The sequence below is a fragment of the Idiotropiscis lumnitzeri genome, unplaced genomic scaffold, assembly GCF_059441095.1.
Source record: "Idiotropiscis lumnitzeri isolate Australia: NSW breed Sydney's pygmy pipehorse unplaced genomic scaffold, RoL_Ilum_1.0 HiC_scaffold_68, whole genome shotgun sequence".
Lineage (NCBI taxonomy): Eukaryota > Metazoa > Chordata > Actinopteri > Syngnathiformes > Syngnathidae > Idiotropiscis > Idiotropiscis lumnitzeri.
This window is the reverse complement of record NW_028283606.1, coordinates 37,628-58,891: the sequence shown is the minus strand read 5'-3', so window position 1 is coordinate 58,891 and position 21,264 is coordinate 37,628.

The following is a 21,264-nucleotide window of genomic DNA, read 5'->3' as shown; positions in this document are numbered from 1 at the left end:
ACAGGTGAAGGTTTGGATTTTTAGGAGCATGTGCAGGGGAGTTATTAAGCATTCATTTATTTGTATTAGGTTCATTTTGTCTTCTTATTATTGATATTTGACTGATTCATTAAAAGCAGACAATTATGTTTTAGGTTAATTTTTTACCTGACATGTTTCGGCGAGTCTTTCGCCTTCTTCAGAGTGTCGCATGATGGTGTCTTGAGCTGATGTTCCATGAGGGTGTGACTTACCTGTCAAAAAAATGAAAAAATCAGAGCAGTAAAAGAACAAGCACAACATGAACATTACAAATCAGCAATCACTGACCACTGCAAAAGGGAAAACCACATCATGGACCGGGAGAAGGGCAGGGTCATCCGCACAGAAGAGAACAAACAACAGCGCTGGATCAGAGAGGCCATTGAGATCTGCAAGCGAGGCATAAAAACCATGAACAGAGACAAGGGAGCCTTCATCCTCTCTACCACCTGGACCAGCATCTTGGCGGAGTGAACGGACAGCGGGGGGCGTGACTTGCCTTCATTCTTGTGACAGGTAAGTCACGCCCTCATGGAACATCAGCTGATAAAGACGGGTCACAAGACACCATCATGTGACACTCTGAAGAAGGCGAAAGACTTTCGTATTGTGACATGCTCAAGGCCTAAACACTCATCCGAGCAAATATAAGGTAGATTTTGTTAACCTGCCCGGAGAAAAACATCAACGAAAATAATTTGTATTTGTTTTAACCAGTTGGTGGCGCTACCACTGCGATCAAAAATAAGTTGGCAGCCGTCTTCAGGGCCTGAATATCCTCAAATGTGAAAGATTTCCAGAAGATGGATCATCTGAATCATTTTGCAGGAACTTTTGTTGCCACGGAGAATAATCAGACTCTGCGGCACCGTAATAGCCACGCCCTTTGAAGGAAAGTCATAAAAATAGGGATAGAGTAAGATCAATGTCTTGAGTCTTTTCTAGCCAATTTTCAGTCGGATTCGTTAAAAGGGCACCGTGCAGTACGTCAAAATGTAAACATTTATATTGATTGGCGCAAGGTGTATAACTGAATATAAACATATAGATGTCTTCAGGTACCGACTCTTTATGTACATGTGAAGTTTTGGATTTTTAGCAGCACGGGCAGGAGAGTTATTAAGCATTTTGTCCATTGCGGCGAAGGAAATCTTAAGTGAAAACTTTGAAGCCCCGCCCCCGTCATATAGTATTTCGGAAACAAAAAATTTTAGCCCCAGTGTTTGTCCCAGGTCTTAAGATGCTCCAGACAGAACTTTAAGGCAATCAGATGAAGCCTTTAGGATCAGGGTGCAAAAGAATGACCCCTGTAAACATGCAAAAAAGGGCAAAAGTCGGACTTTCAAAAATTCATAACTCACTTCCTGTTCATATTAGACGTTAAAAAATATCAAATTTTTCGCCATGCCCGATGAGACTGCCAAGTTTGGTGAGTTTTTGTGCATGTTTCGGGGGTCAAAAATGCGATCGAACAATCGGAAAAATAATAATAATAATAATTTCTACAAAAACAATAGGGACTTCGCAGCGGTCGCTGCTCAGGCCCTAATAATAATAATAATAATAATAATAATAATAATAAAAGTAATAATATTTTCTACAAAAACAATAGGGACCTCGCCGCGGTCGCGGCTCGGGCCCCAATAATAATTTCTACACAAAGTCCATTGTGGAGACCCGCCCCCTTTTAAGTAAATTCAAAATGGCCGACTTCCTGTAAAACCTAGCTCATTGCTCCAAGAGACTTTTTTGTAGGTCTTGGTCTTATACATACAGTGAACCCTCGCTACTTCGAGGTTCACCTTTCGCGGGTTCAGTGCTTCGCGGGTCTAAAAAATATTCGGGGGCATTGTAGTTTCGCCGAGCGGCACGACGGGGCGCTGGAGCGGTTAGACGGCCGGCGTGCGCCGAAGAAGAGCGTGGGCGAAGAGGAGAGTGGACGAAGAAGAGCACGTTCCCCCGGACACGATCGGTGGCGACGTTTCGCGCGGTTCGGACCGTACCAGAGCTCCGGCCGGCGTGCGTGGCAGTTAAGCCGTAGAGGAGCACCTTCCCCGGGCACGGGCGGTTCCAAGCGGCCCCTGAGTTTAACCGAATGGAAGCTCCGGAGGAGGAGGGCATGCTCGCGTCACAGTAAGCCGAAGAGGAGCACCTTCCCCGGGCACGGGCGGTGCCAAGCGGCCCCTAAGTTTAACCGAATGGAAGCTCCGGGGGAGGAGGGCGGGCGTGTGTCACAGTTAAGCCGAATTGGAGCACCTCTTCTGCCGGGCACAAGCGGAGCGCGAGGCTGTCAGTTATGAATGAATAAATGAATAAATAAATAAAGAATGCCACCTTTCATTTCACAGGGCACACCGGACGGCGTACCAGCAGGTAAAAGTCGGAGTAATTAAATAAATACAAAAAGAATGGTTGGGGAATAAAAAAATAATAAGTTTTAATAATAATTTGTTTTTTTTGTTATAACATGAATTTCACTCTCTCTCTCTCTCTCTCCCCCCGTATATATATATATATATATATATATATATATATATATATATATAAATATATTTATATATTTATTATATATTTTTTTTAAGCATTTTTGAAGGTGCGCCGCTACTTCGCGGATTTTCAGTTTTCGCGGGTGGTCTCGGTCCCCATTAACCGCGATAACCGAGGGTTCACTGTACTCCATAAAATTTACAAAAAGCGAGGTGAAACACTCAACCAGGGCTGCTTTTTTGAACATTTCTCGAGGGCCATGGCGAGCCATTTCAAAAAAGCTGCACAACTAACGTATAAAATATTGATAAATTTGCTCGGCCTGATGTGTGTGTAAAGTTTCACGAGTTGTCGTTCATATTTAGAACCTCATAATCAGCTTTGTTTTATTGCCGAACAGTGCAATGCCACTCCCACAACTTTTCATGAAAAAGGACGAATTTCGTATTGTGACATCCTCATGGCCGAAACAGTCATCCGAGCATATATGAGGGCGACCTTGTTGAGTTGCACGGAGAAAAACATCCAAGAAAATAACTTGTATTAGCTTTTACCAGTTGGGGGCGCTACTACTACGATGAAAAATAAGTTGGTAGATGTCTTCAGGGCTGAAGTATCCTCAAATGTGTGCAACTTCGAGAAGATAGGATCATCTGAGTCATGTTGCTGGAGCTTTTGTTGCCACAGAGTACAATCGGACTTTTCAGCACCGTAATAGCCACGCCTTTTGCCAAAACGTCACAAAATTCGGCAGAGAGTAAGATCATTGTCTTGAGTCTTTTCTGACTAATTTTCAGTCGGATTCGTCGAAAGGGCACCGTGCAGTACGTGACAATTAAAATAAAAACAAATTTTTGATTCCACTTGGCGGCACTGTGTGTATAACAAAATAATAACATTAAGATGTCTTCAGGTCGGGACGTTTTATTTACAGGTGAAGGTTTGGATTTTTAGGAGCATGTGCAGGGGAGTTATTAAGCATTCATTTATTTGTATTAGGTTCATTGTGTCTTCTTATTATTGATATTTGACTGATTCATTAAAAGCAGACAATTATGTTTTAGGTTAATTTTTTACCTGACATGTTTCGGCGAGTCTTTCGCCTACTTCAGAGTGTCGCATGATGGTGTCTTGAGCTGATGTTCCATGAGGGTGTGACTTACCTGTCAAAAAAATGAAAAAAATCAGAGCAGTAAAAGAACAAGCACAACATGAACATTACAAATCAGCAATCACTGACCACTGCAAAAGGGAAAACCACATCATGGACCGGGAGAAGGGCAGGGTCATCCACACAGAAGAGAACAAACAACAGCGCTGGATCAGAGAGGCCATTGAGATCTGCAAGCGAGGCATAAAAACCATGAACAGAGACAAGGGAGCCTTCATCCTCTCTACCACCTGGACCAGCATCTTGGCGGAGTGAACGGACAGCGGGGGGCGTGACTTGCCTTCATTCTTGTGACAGGTAAGTCACGCCCTCATGGAACATCAGCTGATAAAGGCGGGTCACAAGACACCATCATGTGACACTCTGAAGAAGGCGAAAGACTTTCGTATTGTGACATACTCAAGGCCTAAACACTCATCCGAGCAAATATAAGGTAGATTTTGTTAACATGCCCGGAGAAAAACATCAACGAAAATAATTTATATTTGTTTTAACCAGTTGGTGGCGCTACCACTGCGATCAAAAATAAGTTGGCAGCCGTCTTCAGGGCCTGAATATCCTCAAATGTGAAAAATTTCGAGAAGATGGATCATCTGAATCATTTTGCAGGAACTTTTGTTGCCACGGAGAATAATCAGACTCTGCGGCACCGTAATAGCCACGCCCTTCGAAGGAAAGTCACAAAAATAGGGATAGAGTAAGATCAATGTCTTGAGTCTTTTCTAGCCAATTTTCAATCAGATTCGTTAAAAGGGCACCGTGCAGTACGTCAAAATGTAAAAAATGATATTGATTGGCGCAAGGTGTATAACTGAATATAAACATATAGATGTCTTCAGGTACAGACTCTTTATGTACATGTGAAGTTTTGGATTTTTAGCAGCATGTGCAGGAGAGTTATTAAGCATTTTGTCCATTGCGGCGAAGGAAATCTTAAGTGAAAACTTTGATGCCCCGCCCCCGTCATATAGTATTTCGGAAACAAAAAATTTTAGCCCCAGTGTTTGTCCCAGGTCTTCAGATGCTACAGACAGAATTTTAAGGCAATCAGATGAAGCCTTTAGGATCAGGGTGCAAAAGAATGACCCCTGTAAACATGCAAAAAAGGGCAAAAGTCGGACTTTCAAAAATTCATAACTCACTTCCTGTTCATATTAGACGTTAAAATATCAAATTTTTCGCCATGCCCGATGAGACTGCCAGGTTTGGTGAGTTTTTGTGCATGTTTCGGGGGTCAAAAATGCGATCGAACAATCGGAAAAATAATAATAATAATTTCTACAAAAACAATAGGGACTTCGCAGCGGTCGCTGCTCAGGCCCTAATAATAATAATAATAATAATAATAAAAGTAATAATATTTTCTACAAAAACAATAGGGACCTCGCCGCGGTCGCTGCTCGGGCCCCAATAATAATTTCTACACAAAGTCCATTGTGGTGACCCGCCCCCTTTTAAGTAAATTCAAAATGGCCGACTTCCTGTAAAACCTAGCTCATTGCTCCAAGAGACTTTTTTGTAGGTCTTGGTCTTATACATACAGTGAACCCTCGCTACTTCGCGGTTCACCTTTCGCAGGTTCAGTGCTTCGCGGGTCTAAAAAATATTCGGGGGCATTGTAGTTTCGCCGAGCGGCACGACGGGGCGCTGGAGCGGTTAGACGGCCGGCGTGCGCCGAAGAAGAGCGTGGGCGAAGAGGAGAGTGGACGAAGAAGAGCACGTTCCCCCGGACACGATCGGTGGCGACGTTTCGCGCGGTTCGGACCGTACCAGAGCTCCGGCCAGCGTGCGTGGCAGTTAAGCCGTAGAGGAGCACCTTCCCCGGGCACGGGCGGTGCCAAGCGGCCCCTAAGTTTAACCGAATGGAAGCTCCGGAGGAGGAGGGCATGCTCGCGTCACAGTAAGCCGAAGAGGAGCACCTTCCCCGGGCACGGGCGGTTCCAAGCGGCCCCTAAGTTTAACCGAATGGAAGCTCCGGAGGAGGAGGGCATGCTCGCGTCACAGTAAGCCGAAGAGGAGCACCTTCCCCGGGCACGGGCGGTGCCAAGCGGCCCCTAAGTTTAACCGAATGGAAGCTCCGGAGGGAGGAGGACGGGCGTGTGTCACAGTTAAGCCAAATTGGAGCACCTCTTCTGCCCGGGCACGAGCGGAGCGCGAGGCTGTCAGTTATGAATGAATAAATGAATAAATAAATAAAGAATGCCACCTTTCATTTCACAGGGCACACCGGACGGCGTACCAGCAGGTAAAAGTCGGAGTAATTAAATAAATACAAAAAGAATGGCTGGGGAATAAATAAATAATACGTTTTAATAATAATTTGTTTTTTTTGTTATAACATGAATTTCACTCTCTCTCTCCCCGTATATATATATATATATATATATATATATATATATATATATATATATATATTTATTATATATATTGTATATTTTTTTTAAGCATTTTTGAAGGTGCGCCGCTACTTCGCGGATTTTCAGTTTTCGCGGGCGGTCTCGGTCCCCATTAACCGCGATAACCGAGGGTTCACTGTACTCCATAAAATTTACAAAAAGCGAGGTGAAACACTCAACCAGAGCTGCTTTTTTTTAACATTTCTCGAGGGCCATGGCGAGCCATTTCAAAAAAGCTGCACAACTAACGTATAAAATATTGATAAATTTGCTCGGCCTGATGTGTGTGTAAAGTTTTACGAGTTGTCGTTCATATTTAGAACCTCATAATCAGCTTTGTTTTATTGCCGAACAGTGCAATGCCACTCCCACAACTTTTCACGAAAAATCACGAATTTCGTATTGTGACATCCTCATGGCCGAAACAGTCATCCGAGCATATATGAGGGCGACCTTGTTGAGTTGCACGGAGAAAAACATCCAAGAAAATAACTTGTATTAGCTTTTACCAGTTGGTGGCGCTACTACTACGATATAAAATAAGTTGGTAGATGTCTTCAGGGCTGAAGTATCCTCAAATGTGTACAACTTCGAGAAGATAGGATGATCTGAGTCATGTTGCCGGAGCTTTTGTTGCCACAGAGTACAATCGGACTTTTCAGCACCTTAATAGCCACGCCTTTTGCCAAAACGTCACAAAATTCGGCAGAGAGTAAGATCATTGTCTTGAGTCTTTTCTGACTAATTTTCAGTCGGATTCGTCAAAAGGGCACCGTGCAGTACGTGAAAATTAAAATAAAAACAAATTTTTGATTCCACTTGGCGGCACTGTGTGTATAACAAAATAATAACATTAAGATGTCTTCAGGTCGGGACGTTTTATTTACAGGTGAAGGTTTGGATTTTTAGGAGCATGTGCAGGGGAGTTATTAAGCATTCATTTATTTGTATTAGGTTCATTTTGTCTTCTTATTATTGATATTTGACTGATTCATTAAAAGCAGACAATTATGTTTTAGGTTAATTTTTTACCTGACATGTTTCGGCGAGTCTTTCGCCTTCTTCAGAGTGTCGCATGATGGTGTCTTGAGCTGATGTTCCATGAGGGTGTGACTTACCTGTCAAAAAAATGAAAAAATCAGAGCAGTAAAAGAACAAGCACAACATGAACATTACAAATCAGCAATCACTGACCACTGCAAAAGGGAAAACCACATCATGGACCGGGAGAAGGGCAGGGTCATCCGCACAGAAGAGAACAAACAACAGCGCTGGATCAGAGAGGCCATTGAGATCTGCAAGCGAGGCATAAAAACCATGAACAGAGACAAGGGAGCCTTCATCCTCTCTACCACCTGGACCAGCATCTTGGCGGAGTGAACGGACAGCGGGGGGCGTGACTTGCCTTCATTCTTGTGACAGGTAAGTCACGCCCTCATGGAACATCAGCTGATAAAGACGGGTCACAAGACACCATCATGTGACACTCTGAAGAAGGCGAAAGACTTTCGTATTGTGACATGCTCAAGGCCTAAACACTCATCCGAGCAAATATAAGGTAGATTTTGTTAACCTGCCCGGAGAAAAACATCAACGAAAATAATTTGTATTTGTTTTAACCAGTTGGTGGCGCTACCACTGCGATCAAAAATAAGTTGGCAGCCGTCTTCAAGGCCTGAATATCCTCAAATGTGAAAAATTTCGAGAAGATGGATCATCTGAATCATTTTGCAGGAACTTTTGTTGCCACGGAGAATAATCAGACTCTGCGGCACCGTAATAGCCACGCCCTTCGAAGGAAAGTCACAAAAATAGGGATAGAGTAAGATCAATGTCTTGAGTCTTTTCTAGCCAATTTTCAATCAGATTCGTTAAAAGGGCACCGTGCAGTACGTCAAAATGTAAAAAATGATATTGATTGGCGCAAGGTGTATAACTGAATATAAACATATAGATGTCTTCAGGTACAGACTCTTTATGTACATGTGAAGTTTTGGATTTTTAGCAGCATGTGCAGGAGAGTTATTAAGCATTTTGTCCATTGCGGCGAAGGAAATCTTAAGTGAAAACTTTGATGCCCCGCCCCCGTCATATAGTATTTCGGAAACAAAAAATTTTAGCCCCAGTGTTTGTCCCAGGTCTTCAGATGCTACAGACAGAATTTTAAGGCAATCAGATGAAGCCTTTAGGATCAGGGTGCAAAAGAATGACCCCTGTAAACATGCAAAAAAGGGCAAAAGTCGGACTTTCAAAAATTCATAACTCACTTCCTGTTCATATTAGACGTTAAAATATCAAATTTTTCGCCATGCCCGATGAGACTGCCAGGTTTGGTGAGTTTTTGTGCATGTTTCGGGGGTCAAAAATGCGATCGAACAATCGGAAAAATAATAATAATAATTTCTACAAAAACAATAGGGACTTCGCAGCGGTCGCTGCTCAGGCCCTAATAATAATAATAATAATAATAATAAAAGTAATAATATTTTCTACAAAAACAATAGGGACCTCGCCGCGGTCGCTGCTCGGGCCCCAATAATAATTTCTACACAAAGTCCATTGTGGTGACCCGCCCCCTTTTAAGTAAATTCAAAATGGCCGACTTCCTGTAAAACCTAGCTCATTGCTCCAAGAGACTTTTTTGTAGGTCTTGGTCTTATACATACAGTGAACCCTCGCTACTTCGCGGTTCACCTTTCGCAGGTTCAGTGCTTCGCGGGTCTAAAAAATATTCGGGGGCATTGTAGTTTCGCCGAGCGGCACGACGGGGCGCTGGAGCGGTTAGACGGCCGGCGTGCGCCGAAGAAGAGCGTGGGCGAAGAGGAGAGTGGACGAAGAAGAGCACGTTCCCCCGGACACGATCGGTGGCGACGTTTCGCGCGGTTCGGACCGTACCAGAGCTCCGGCCAGCGTGCGTGGCAGTTAAGCCGTAGAGGAGCACCTTCCCCGGGCACGGGCGGTGCCAAGCGGCCCCTAAGTTTAACCGAATGGAAGCTCCGGAGGAGGAGGGCATGCTCGCGTCACAGTAAGCCGAAGAGGAGCACCTTCCCCGGGCACGGGCGGTTCCAAGCGGCCCCTAAGTTTAACCGAATGGAAGCTCCGGAGGAGGAGGGCATGCTCGCGTCACAGTAAGCCGAAGAGGAGCACCTTCCCCGGGCACGGGCGGTGCCAAGCGGCCCCTAAGTTTAACCGAATGGAAGCTCCGGAGGGAGGAGGACGGGCGTGTGTCACAGTTAAGCCAAATTGGAGCACCTCTTCTGCCCGGGCACGAGCGGAGCGCGAGGCTGTCAGTTATGAATGAATAAATGAATAAATAAATAAAGAATGCCACCTTTCATTTCACAGGGCACACCGGACGGCGTACCAGCAGGTAAAAGTCGGAGTAATTAAATAAATACAAAAAGAATGGCTGGGGAATAAATAAATAATACGTTTTAATAATAATTTGTTTTTTTTGTTATAACATGAATTTCACTCTCTCTCTCCCCGTATATATATATATATATATATATATATATATATATATATATATATATATATTTATTATATATATTGTATATTTTTTTTAAGCATTTTTGAAGGTGCGCCGCTACTTCGCGGATTTTCAGTTTTCGCGGGCGGTCTCGGTCCCCATTAACCGCGATAACCGAGGGTTCACTGTACTCCATAAAATTTACAAAAAGCGAGGTGAAACACTCAACCAGAGCTGCTTTTTTTTAACATTTCTCGAGGGCCATGGCGAGCCATTTCAAAAAAGCTGCACAACTAACGTATAAAATATTGATAAATTTGCTCGGCCTGATGTGTGTGTAAAGTTTTACGAGTTGTCGTTCATATTTAGAACCTCATAATCAGCTTTGTTTTATTGCCGAACAGTGCAATGCCACTCCCACAACTTTTCACGAAAAATCACGAATTTCGTATTGTGACATCCTCATGGCCGAAACAGTCATCCGAGCATATATGAGGGCGACCTTGTTGAGTTGCACGGAGAAAAACATCCAAGAAAATAACTTGTATTAGCTTTTACCAGTTGGTGGCGCTACTACTACGATATAAAATAAGTTGGTAGATGTCTTCAGGGCTGAAGTATCCTCAAATGTGTACAACTTCGAGAAGATAGGATGATCTGAGTCATGTTGCCGGAGCTTTTGTTGCCACAGAGTACAATCGGACTTTTCAGCACCTTAATAGCCACGCCTTTTGCCAAAACGTCACAAAATTCGGCAGAGAGTAAGATCATTGTCTTGAGTCTTTTCTGACTAATTTTCAGTCGGATTCGTCAAAAGGGCACCGTGCAGTACGTGAAAATTAAAATAAAAACAAATTTTTGATTCCACTTGGCGGCACTGTGTGTATAACAAAATAATAACATTAAGATGTCTTCAGGTCGGGACGTTTTATTTACAGGTGAAGGTTTGGATTTTTAGGAGCATGTGCAGGGGAGTTATTAAGCATTCATTTATTTGTATTAGGTTCATTTTGTCTTCTTATTATTGATATTTGACTGATTCATTAAAAGCAGACAATTATGTTTTAGGTTAATTTTTTACCTGACATGTTTCGGCGAGTCTTTCGCCTTCTTCAGAGTGTCGCATGATGGTGTCTTGAGCTGATGTTCCATGAGGGTGTGACTTACCTGTCAAAAAAATGAAAAAATCAGAGCAGTAAAAGAACAAGCACAACATGAACATTACAAATCAGCAATCACTGACCACTGCAAAAGGGAAAACCACATCATGGACCGGGAGAAGGGCAGGGTCATCCGCACAGAAGAGAACAAACAACAGCGCTGGATCAGAGAGGCCATTGAGATCTGCAAGCGAGGCATAAAAACCATGAACAGAGACAAGGGAGCCTTCATCCTCTCTACCACCTGGACCAGCATCTTGGCGGAGTGAACGGACAGCGGGGGGCGTGACTTGCCTTCATTCTTGTGACAGGTAAGTCACGCCCTCATGGAACATCAGCTGATAAAGACGGGTCACAAGACACCATCATGTGACACTCTGAAGAAGGCGAAAGACTTTCGTATTGTGACATGCTCAAGGCCTAAACACTCATCCGAGCAAATATAAGGTAGATTTTGTTAACCTGCCCGGAGAAAAACATCAACGAAAATAATTTGTATTTGTTTTAACCAGTTGGTGGCGCTACCACTGCGATCAAAAATAAGTTGGCAGCCGTCTTCAAGGCCTGAATATCCTCAAATGTGAAAGATTTCCAGAAGATGGATCATCTGAATCATTTTGCAGGAACTTTTGTTGCCACGGAGAAAAATCAGACTCTGCGGCACCGTAATAGCCACGCCCTTTGAAGGAAAGTCATAAAAATAGGGATAGAGTAAGATCAATGTCTTGAGTCTTTTCTAGCCAATTTTCAGTCGGATTCGTTAAAAGGGCACCGTGCAGTACGTCAAAATGTAAACATTTATATTGATTGGCGCAAGGTGTATAACTGAATATAAACATATAGATGTCTTCAGGTACCGACTCTTTATGTACATGTGAAGTTTTGGATTTTTAGCAGCACGGGCAGGAGAGTTATTAAGCATTTTGTCCATTGCGGCGAAGGAAATCTTAAGTGAAAACTTTGAAGCCCCGCCCCCGTCATATAGTATTTCGGAAACAAAAAATTTTAGCCCCAGTGTTTGTCCCAGGTCTTAAGATGCTCCAGACAGAACTTTAAGGCAATCAGATGAAGCCTTTAGGATCAGGGTGCAAAAGAATGACCCCTGTAAACATGCAAAAAAGGGCAAAAGTCGGACTTTCAAAAATTCATAACTCACTTCCTGTTCATATTAGACGTTAAAAAATATCAAATTTTTCGCCATGCCCGATGAGACTGCCAAGTTTGGTGAGTTTTTGTGCATGTTTCGGGGGTCAAAAATGCGATCGAACAATCGGAAAAATAATAATAATAATAATTTCTACAAAAACAATAGGGACTTCGCAGCGGTCGCTGCTCAGGCCCTAATAATAATAATAATAATAATAATAATAATAATAAAAGTAATAATATTTTCTACAAAAACAATAGGGACCTCGCCGCGGTCGCTGCTCGGGCCCCAATAATAATTTCTACACAAAGTCCATTGTGGAGACCCGCCCCCTTTTAAGTAAATTCAAAATGGCCGACTTCCTGTAAAACCTAGCTCATTGCTCCAAGAGACTTTTTTGTAGGTCTTGGTCTTATACATACAGTGAACCCTCGCTACTTCGAGGTTCACCTTTCGCGGGTTCAGTGCTTCGCGGGTCTAAAAAATATTCGGGGGCATTGTAGTTTCGCCGAGCGGCACGACGGGGCGCTGGAGCGGTTAGACGGCCGGCGTGCGCCGAAGAAGAGCGTGGGCGAAGAGGAGAGTGGACGAAGAAGAGCACGTTCCCCCGGACACGATCGGTGGCGACGTTTCGCGCGGTTCGGACCGTACCAGAGCTCCGGCCGGCGTGCGTGGCAGTTAAGCCGTAGAGGAGCACCTTCCCCGGGCACGGGCGGTTCCAAGCGGCCCCTGAGTTTAACCGAATGGAAGCTCCGGAGGAGGAGGGCATGCTCGCGTCACAGTAAGCCGAAGAGGAGCACCTTCCCCGGGCACGGGCGGTTCCAAGCGGCCCCTAAGTTTAACCGAATGGAAGCTCCGGAGGAGGAGGGCATGCTCGCGTCACAGTAAGCCGAAGAGGAGCACCTTCCCCGGGCACGGGCGGTGCCAAGCGGCCCCTAAGTTTAACCGAATGGAAGCTCCGGGGGAGGAGGGCGGGCGTGTGTCACAGTTAAGCCGAATTGGAGCACCTCTTCTGCCGGGCACAAGCGGAGCGCGAGGCTGTCAGTTATGAATGAATAAATGAATAAATAAATAAAGAATGCCACCTTTCATTTCACAGGGCACACCGGACGGCGTACCAGCAGGTAAAAGTCGGAGTAATTAAATAAATACAAAAAGAATGGTTGGGGAATAAAAAAATAATAAGTTTTAATAATAATTTGTTTTTTTTGTTATAACATGAATTTCACTCTCTCTCTCTCTCTCTCCCCCCGTATATATATATATATATATATATATATATATATATATATATATATATATATATATATATATATATATATATATATTTATATATTTATTATATATTTTTTTTAAGCATTTTTGAAGGTGCGCCGCTACTTCGCGGATTTTCAGTTTTCGCGGGTGGTCTCGGTCCCCATTAACCGCGATAACCGAGGGTTCACTGTACTCCATAAAATTTACAAAAAGCGAGGTGAAACACTCAACCAGGGCTGCTTTTTTGAACATTTCTCGAGGGCCATGGCGAGCCATTTCAAAAAAGCTGCACAACTAACGTATAAAATATTGATAAATTTGCTCGGCCTGATGTGTGTGTAAAGTTTCACGAGTTGTCGTTCATATTTAGAACCTCATAATCAGCTTTGTTTTATTGCCGAACAGTGCAATGCCACTCCCACAACTTTTCATGAAAAAGGACGAATTTCGTATTGTGACATCCTCATGGCCGAAACAGTCATCCGAGCATATATGAGGGCGACCTTGTTGAGTTGCACGGAGAAAAACATCCAAGAAAATAACTTGTATTAGCTTTTACCAGTTGGGGGCGCTACTACTACGATGAAAAATAAGTTGGTAGATGTCTTCAGGGCTGAAGTATCCTCAAATGTGTGCAACTTCGAGAAGATAGGATCATCTGAGTCATGTTGCTGGAGCTTTTGTTGCCACAGAGTACAATCGGACTTTTCAGCACCGTAATAGCCACGCCTTTTGCCAAAACGTCACAAAATTCGGCAGAGAGTAAGATCATTGTCTTGAGTCTTTTCTGACTAATTTTCAGTCGGATTCGTCGAAAGGGCACCGTGCAGTACGTGACAATTAAAATAAAAACAAATTTTTGATTCCACTTGGCGGCACTGTGTGTATAACAAAATAATAACATTAAGATGTCTTCAGGTCGGGACGTTTTATTTACAGGTGAAGGTTTGGATTTTTAGGAGCATGTGCAGGGGAGTTATTAAGCATTCATTTATTTGTATTAGGTTCATTTTGTCTTCTTATTATTGATATTTGACTGATTCATTAAAAGCAGACAATTATGTTTTAGGTTAATTTTTTACCTGACATGTTTCGGCGAGTCTTTCGCCTACTTCAGAGTGTCGCATGATGGTGTCTTGAGCTGATGTTCCATGAGGGTGTGACTTACCTGTCAAAAAAATGAAAAAAATCAGAGCAGTAAAAGAACAAGCACAACATGAACATTACAAATCAGCAATCACTGACCACTGCAAAAGGGAAAACCACATCATGGACCGGGAGAAGGGCAGGGTCATCCGCACAGAAGAGAACAAACAACAGCGCTGGATCAGAGAGGCCATTGAGATCTGCAAGCGAGGCATAAAAACCATGAACAGAGACAAGGGAGCCTTCATCCTCTCTACCACCTGGACCAGCATCTTGGCGGAGTGAACGGACAGCGGGGGGCGTGACTTGCCTTCATTCTTGTGACAGGTAAGTCACGCCCTCATGGAACATCAGCTGATAAAGGCGGGTCACAAGACACCATCATGTGACACTCTGAAGAAGGCGAAAGACTTTCGTATTGTGACATGCTCAAGGCCTAAACACTCATCCGAGCAAATATAAGGTAGATTTTGTTAACATGCCCGGAGAAAAACATCAACGAAAATAATTTATATTTGTTTTAACCAGTTGGTGGCGCTACCACTGCGATCAAAAATAAGTTGGCAGCCGTCTTCAGGGCCTGAATATCCTCAAATGTGAAAAATTTCGAGAAGATGGATCATCTGAATCATTTTGCAGGAACTTTTGTTGCCACGGAGAATAATCAGACTCTGCGGCACCGTAATAGCCACGCCCTTCGAAGGAAAGTCACAAAAATAGGGATAGAGTAAGATCAATGTCTTGAGTCTTTTCTAGCCAATTTTCAATCAGATTCGTTACAAGGGCACCGTGCAGTACGTCAAAATGTAAAAAATGATATTGATTGGCGCAAGGTGTATAACTGAATATAAACATATAGATGTCTTCAGGTACAGACTCTTTATGTACATGTGAAGTTTTGGATTTTTAGCAGCATGTGCAGGAGAGTTATTAAGCATTTTGTCCATTGCGGCGAAGGAAATCTTAAGTGAAAACTTTGATGCCCCGCCCCCGTCATATAGTATTTCGGAAACAAAAAATTTTAGCCCCAGTGTTTGTCCCAGGTCTTCAGATGCTACAGACAGAATTTTAAGGCAATCAGATGAAGCCTTTAGGATCAGGGTGCAAAAGAATGACCCCTGTAAACATGCAAAAAAGGGCAAAAGTCGGACTTTCAAAAATTCATAACTCACTTCCTGTTCATATTAGACGTTAAAATATCAAATTTTTCGCCATGCCCAAACCTGAGACTGCCAGGTTTGGTGAGTTTTTGTGCATGTTTCGGGGGTCAAAAATGCGATCGAACAATCGGAAAAATAATAATAATAATTTCTACAAAAACAATAGGGACTTCGCAGCGGTCGCTGCTCAGGCCCTAATAATAATAATAATAATAATAATAAAAGTAATAATATTTTCTACAAAAACAATAGGGACCTCGCCGCGGTCGCTGCTCGGGCCCCAATAATAATTTCTACACAAAGTCCATTGTGGTGACCCGCCCCCTTTTAAGTAAATTCAAAATGGCCGTCTTCCTGTAAAACCTAGCTCATTGCTCCAAGAGACTTTTTTGTAGGTCTTGGTCTTATACATACAGTGAACCCTCGCTACTTCGCGGTTCACCTTTCGCAGGTTCAGTGCTTCGCGGGTCTAAAAAATATTCGGGGGCATTGTAGTTTCGCCGAGCGGCACGACGGGGCGCTGGAGCGGTTAGACGGCCGGCGTGCGCCGAAGAAGAGCGTGGGCGAAGAGGAGAGTGGACGAAGAAGAGCACGTTCCCCCGGACACGATCGGTGGCGACGTTTCGCGCGGTTCGGACCGTACCAGAGCTCCGGCCAGCGTGCGTGGCAGTTAAGCCGTAGAGGAGCACCTTCCCCGGGCACGGGCGGTGCCAAGCGGCCCCTAAGTTTAACCGAATGGAAGCTCCGGAGGAGGAGGGCATGCTCGCGTCACAGTAAGCCGAAGAGGAGCACCTTCCCCGGGCACGGGCGGTTCCAAGCGGCCCCTAAGTTTAACCGAATGGAAGCTCCGGAGGAGGAGGGCATGCTCGCGTCACAGTAAGCCGAAGAGGAGCACCTTCCCCGGGCACGGGCGGTGCCAAGCGGCCCCTAAGTTTAACCGAATGGAAGCTCCGGACGGAGGAGGACGGGCGTGTGTCACAGTTAAGCCAAATTGGAGCACCTCTTCTGCCCGGGCACGAGCGGAGCGCGAGGCTGTCAGTTATGAATGAATAAATGAATAAATAAATAAAGAATGCCACCTTTCATTTCACAGGGCACACCGGACGGCGTACCAGCAGGTAAAAGTCGGAGTAATTAAATAAATACAAAAAGAATGGCTGGGGAATAAAAAAATAATACGTTTTAATAATAATTTGGTTTTTTTGTTATAACATGAATTTCACTCTCTCTCTCCCCGTATATATATATATATATATATATATATATATATATATATATATATATATATATATATATATATATATATATTTATTATATATATTGTATATTTTTTTTAAGCATTTTTGAAGGTGCGCCGCTACTTCGCGGATTTTCAGTTTTCGCGGGTGGTCTCGGTCCCCATTAACCGCGATAACCGAGGGTTCACTGTACTCCATAAAATTTACAAAAAGCGAGGTGAAACACTCAACCAGAGCTGCTTTTTTTTAACATTTCTCGAGGGCCATGGCGAGCCATTTCAAAAAAGCTGCACAACTAACGTATAAAATATTGATAAATTTGCTCGGCCTGATGTGTGTGTAAAGTTTTACGAGTTGTCGTTCATATTTAGAACCTCATAATCAGCTTTGTTTTATTGCCGAACAGTGCAATGCCACTCCCACAACTTTTCACGAAAAATCACGAATTTCGTATTGTGACATCCTCATGGCCGAAACAGTCATCCGAGCATATATGAGGGCGACCTTGTTGAGTTGCACGGAGAAAAACATCCAAGAAAATAACTTGTATTAGCTTTTACCAGTTGGTGGCGCTACTACTACGATATAAAATAAGTTGGTAGATGTCTTCAGGGCTGAAGTATCCTCAAATGTGTACAACTTCGAGAAGATAGGATGATCTGAGTCATGTTGCCGGAGCTTTTGTTGCCACAGAGTACTATCGGACTTTTCAGCACCTTAATAGCCACGCCTTTTGCCAAAACGTCACAAAATTCGGCAGAGAGTAAGATCATTGTCTTGAGTCTTTTCTGACTAATTTTCAGTCGGATTCGTCAAAAGGGCACCGTGCAGTACGTGAAAATTAAAATAAAAACAAATTTTTGATTCCACTTGGCGGCACTGTGTGTATAACAAAATAATAACATTAAGATGTCTTCAGGTCGGGACGTTTTATTTACAGGTGAAGGTTTGGATTTTTAGGAGCATGTGCAGGGGAGTTATTAAGCATTCATTTATTTGTATTAGGTTCATTTTGTCTTCTTATTATTGATATTTGACTGATTCATTAAAAGCAGACAATTATGTTTTAGGTTAATTTTTTACCTGACATGTTTCGGCGAGTCTTTCGCCTTCTTCAGAGTGTCGCATGATGGTGTCTTGAGACCCGTCTTTATCAGCTGATGTTCCATGAGGGTGTGACTTACCTGTCAAAAAAATGAAAAATCAGAGCAGTAAAAGAACAAGCACAACATGAACATTACAAATCAGCAATCACTGACCACTGCAAAAGGGAAAACCACATCATGGACCGGGAGAAGGGCAGGGTCATCCGCACCGAAGAGAACAAACAACAGCGCTGGATCAGAGAGGCCATTGAGATCTGCAAGCGAGGCATAAAAACCATGAACAGAGACAAGGGAGCCTTCATCCTCTCTACCACCTGGAGCAGCATTTTGGCGGAGTGAACGGACAGCGGGGGGCGTGACTTGCCTTCATTCTTGTGACAGGTAAGTCACGCCCTCATGGAACATCAGCTGATAAAGACGGGCCACAAGACACCATCATGTGACACTCTGAAGAAGGCGAAAGACTTTCGTATTGTGACATCCTCAAGGCCTAAACACTCATCCGAGCAAATGTAAGGTAGATTTTGTTAACCTGCCCGGAGAAAAAAATCAACGAAAATGATTTGTATTTGTTTTAACCAGTTGGTGGCGCTACCACTGCGATCAAAAATAAGTTGGCAGCCGTCTTCAGGGCCTGAATATCCTCAAATGTGAAAAATTTCGAGAAGATGGATCATCTGAATCATTTTGCAGGAACTTTTGTTGCCACGGAGAATAATCAGACTCTGCGGCACCGTAATAGCCACGCCCTTCGAAGGAAAGTCACAAAAATAGGGATAGAGTAAGATCAATGTCTTGAGTCTTTTCTAGCCAATTTTCAATCAGATTCGTTAAAAGGGCACCGTGCAGTACGTCAAAATGTAAAAAATGATATTGATTGGCGCAAGGTGTATCACTGAATATAAACATATAGATGTCTTCAGGTACAGACTCTTTATGTACATGTGAAGTTTTGGATTTTTAGCAGCATGTGCAGGAGAGTTATTAAGCATTTTGTCCATTGCGGCGAAGGAAATCTTAAGTGAAAACTTTGATGCCCCGCCCCCGTCATATAGTATTTCGGAAACAAAAAATTTTAGCCCCAGTGTTTGTGCCAGGTCTTCAGATGCTACAGACAGAATTTTAAGGCAATCAGATGAAGCCTTTAGGATCAGGGTGCAAAAGAATGACCCCTGTAAACATGCAAAAAAGGGCAAAAGTCGGACTTTCAAAAATTCATAACTCACTTCCTGTTCATATTAGACGTTAAAATATCAAATTTTTCGCCATGCCCGATGAGACTGCCAAGTTTGGTGAGTTTTTGTGCATGTTTCAGGGGTCAAAAATGCGATCGAACAATCGGAAAAATAATAATAATAATAATTTCAACAAAAACAATAGGGACTTCGCAGCGGTCGCTGCTCAGGCCCTAATAATAATAATAATAATAATAATAAAAGTAATAATATTTTCTACAAAAACAATAGGGACCTCGCCGCGGTCGCTGCTCGGGCCCCAATAATAATTTCTACACAAAGTCCATTGTGGTGACCCGCCCCCTTTTAAGTAAATTCAAAATGGCCGACTTCCTGTAAAACCTAGCTCATTGCTCCAAGAGACTTTTTTGTAGGTCTTGGTCTTATACATACAGTGAACCCTCGCTACTTCGCGGTTCACCTTTCGCGGGTTCAGTGCTTCGCGGGTCGAAAAAATATTCGGGCGCATTGTAGTTTCGCCGAGCGGCACGACGGGGCGCTGGAGCGGTTAGACGGCCGGCGTGCGCCGAAGAAGAGCGTGGGCGAAGAGGAGAGTGGACGAAGAAGAGCACGTTCCCCCGGACACGATCGGTGGCGACGTTTCGCGCGGTTCGGACCGTACCAGAGCTCCGGCCAGCGTGCGTGGCAGTTAAGCCGTAGAGGAGCACCTTCCCCGGGCACGGGCAGTGCCAAGCGGCCCCTAAGTTTAACCGAATGGAAGCTCCGGAGGAGGAGGGCATGCTCGCGTCACAGTAAGCCGAAGAGGAGCACCTTCCCCGGGCACGGGCGGTTCCAAGCGGCCCCTAAGTTTAACCGAATGGAAGCTCCGGAGGAGGAGGGCATGCTCACGTCACAGTAAGCCGAAGAGGAGCACCTTCCCCGGGCACGGGCGGTGCCAAGCGGCCCCTAAGTTTAACCGAATGGAAGCTCCGGGGGAGGAGGACGGGCGTGTGTCACAGTTAAGCCAAATTGGAGCACCTCTTCTGCCCGGGCACGAGCGGAGCGCGAGGCTGTCAGTTATGAATGTATAAATGAATAAATAAATAAAGAATGCCACCTTTCATTTCACAGGGCACACCGGACGGCGTACCAGCAGGTAAAAGTCGGAGTAATTAAATAAATACAAAAAGAATGGCTGGGGAATAAAAAAATAATACGTTTTAATAATAATTTGGTTTTTTTGTTATAACATGAATTTCACTCTCTCTCTCCCCGTATATATATATATATATATATATATATATATATATATATATATATATATATATTATTATATATATTGTATATTTTTTTTAAGCATTTTTGAAGGTGCGCCGCTACTTCGCGGATTTTCAGTTTTCGCGGGTGGTCTCGGTCCCCATTAACCGCGATAACCGAGGGTTCACTGTACTCCATAAAATTTACAAAAAGCGAGGTGAAACACTCAACCAGAGCTGCTTTTTTTTAACATTTCTCGAGGGCCATGGCGAGCCATTTCAAAAAAGCTGCACAACAAACGTATAAAATATTGATAAATTTGCTCGGCCTGATGTGTGTGTAAAGTTTTACGAGTTGTCGTTCATATTTAGAACCTCATAATCAGCTTTGTTTTATTGCCGAACAGTGCAATGCCACTCCCACAACTTTTCACGAAAAATCACGAATTTCGTATTGTGACATCCTCATGGCCGAAACAGTCATCCGAGCATATATGAGGGCGACCTTGTTGAGTTGCACGGAGAAAAACATCCAAGAAAATAACTTGTATTAGCTTTTACCAGTTGGTGGCGCTACTACTACGATATAAAATAAGTTGGTAGATGTCTTCAGGGCTGAAGTATCCTCAAATGTGTACAACTTCGAGAAGATAGGATGATCTGAGTCATGTTGCCGGAGCTTTTGTTGCCACAGAGTACAATCGGACTTTTCAGCACCTTAATAGCCACGCCTTTTGCCAAAACGTCACAAAATTCGGCAGAGAGTAAGATCATTGTCTTGAGTCTTTTCTGACTAATTTTCAGTCGGATTCGTCAAAAGAGCACCGTGCAGTACGTGAAAATTAAAATAAAAACAAATTTTTGATTCCACTTGGCGGCACTGTGTGTATAACAAAATAATAACATTAAGATGTCTTCAGGTCGGGACGTTTTATTTACAGGTGAAGGTTTGGATTTTTAGGAGCATGTGCAGGGGAGTTATTAAGCATTCATTTATTTGTATTAGGTTCATTTTGTCTTCTTATTATTGATATTTGACTGATTCATTAAAAGCAGACAATTATGTTTTAGG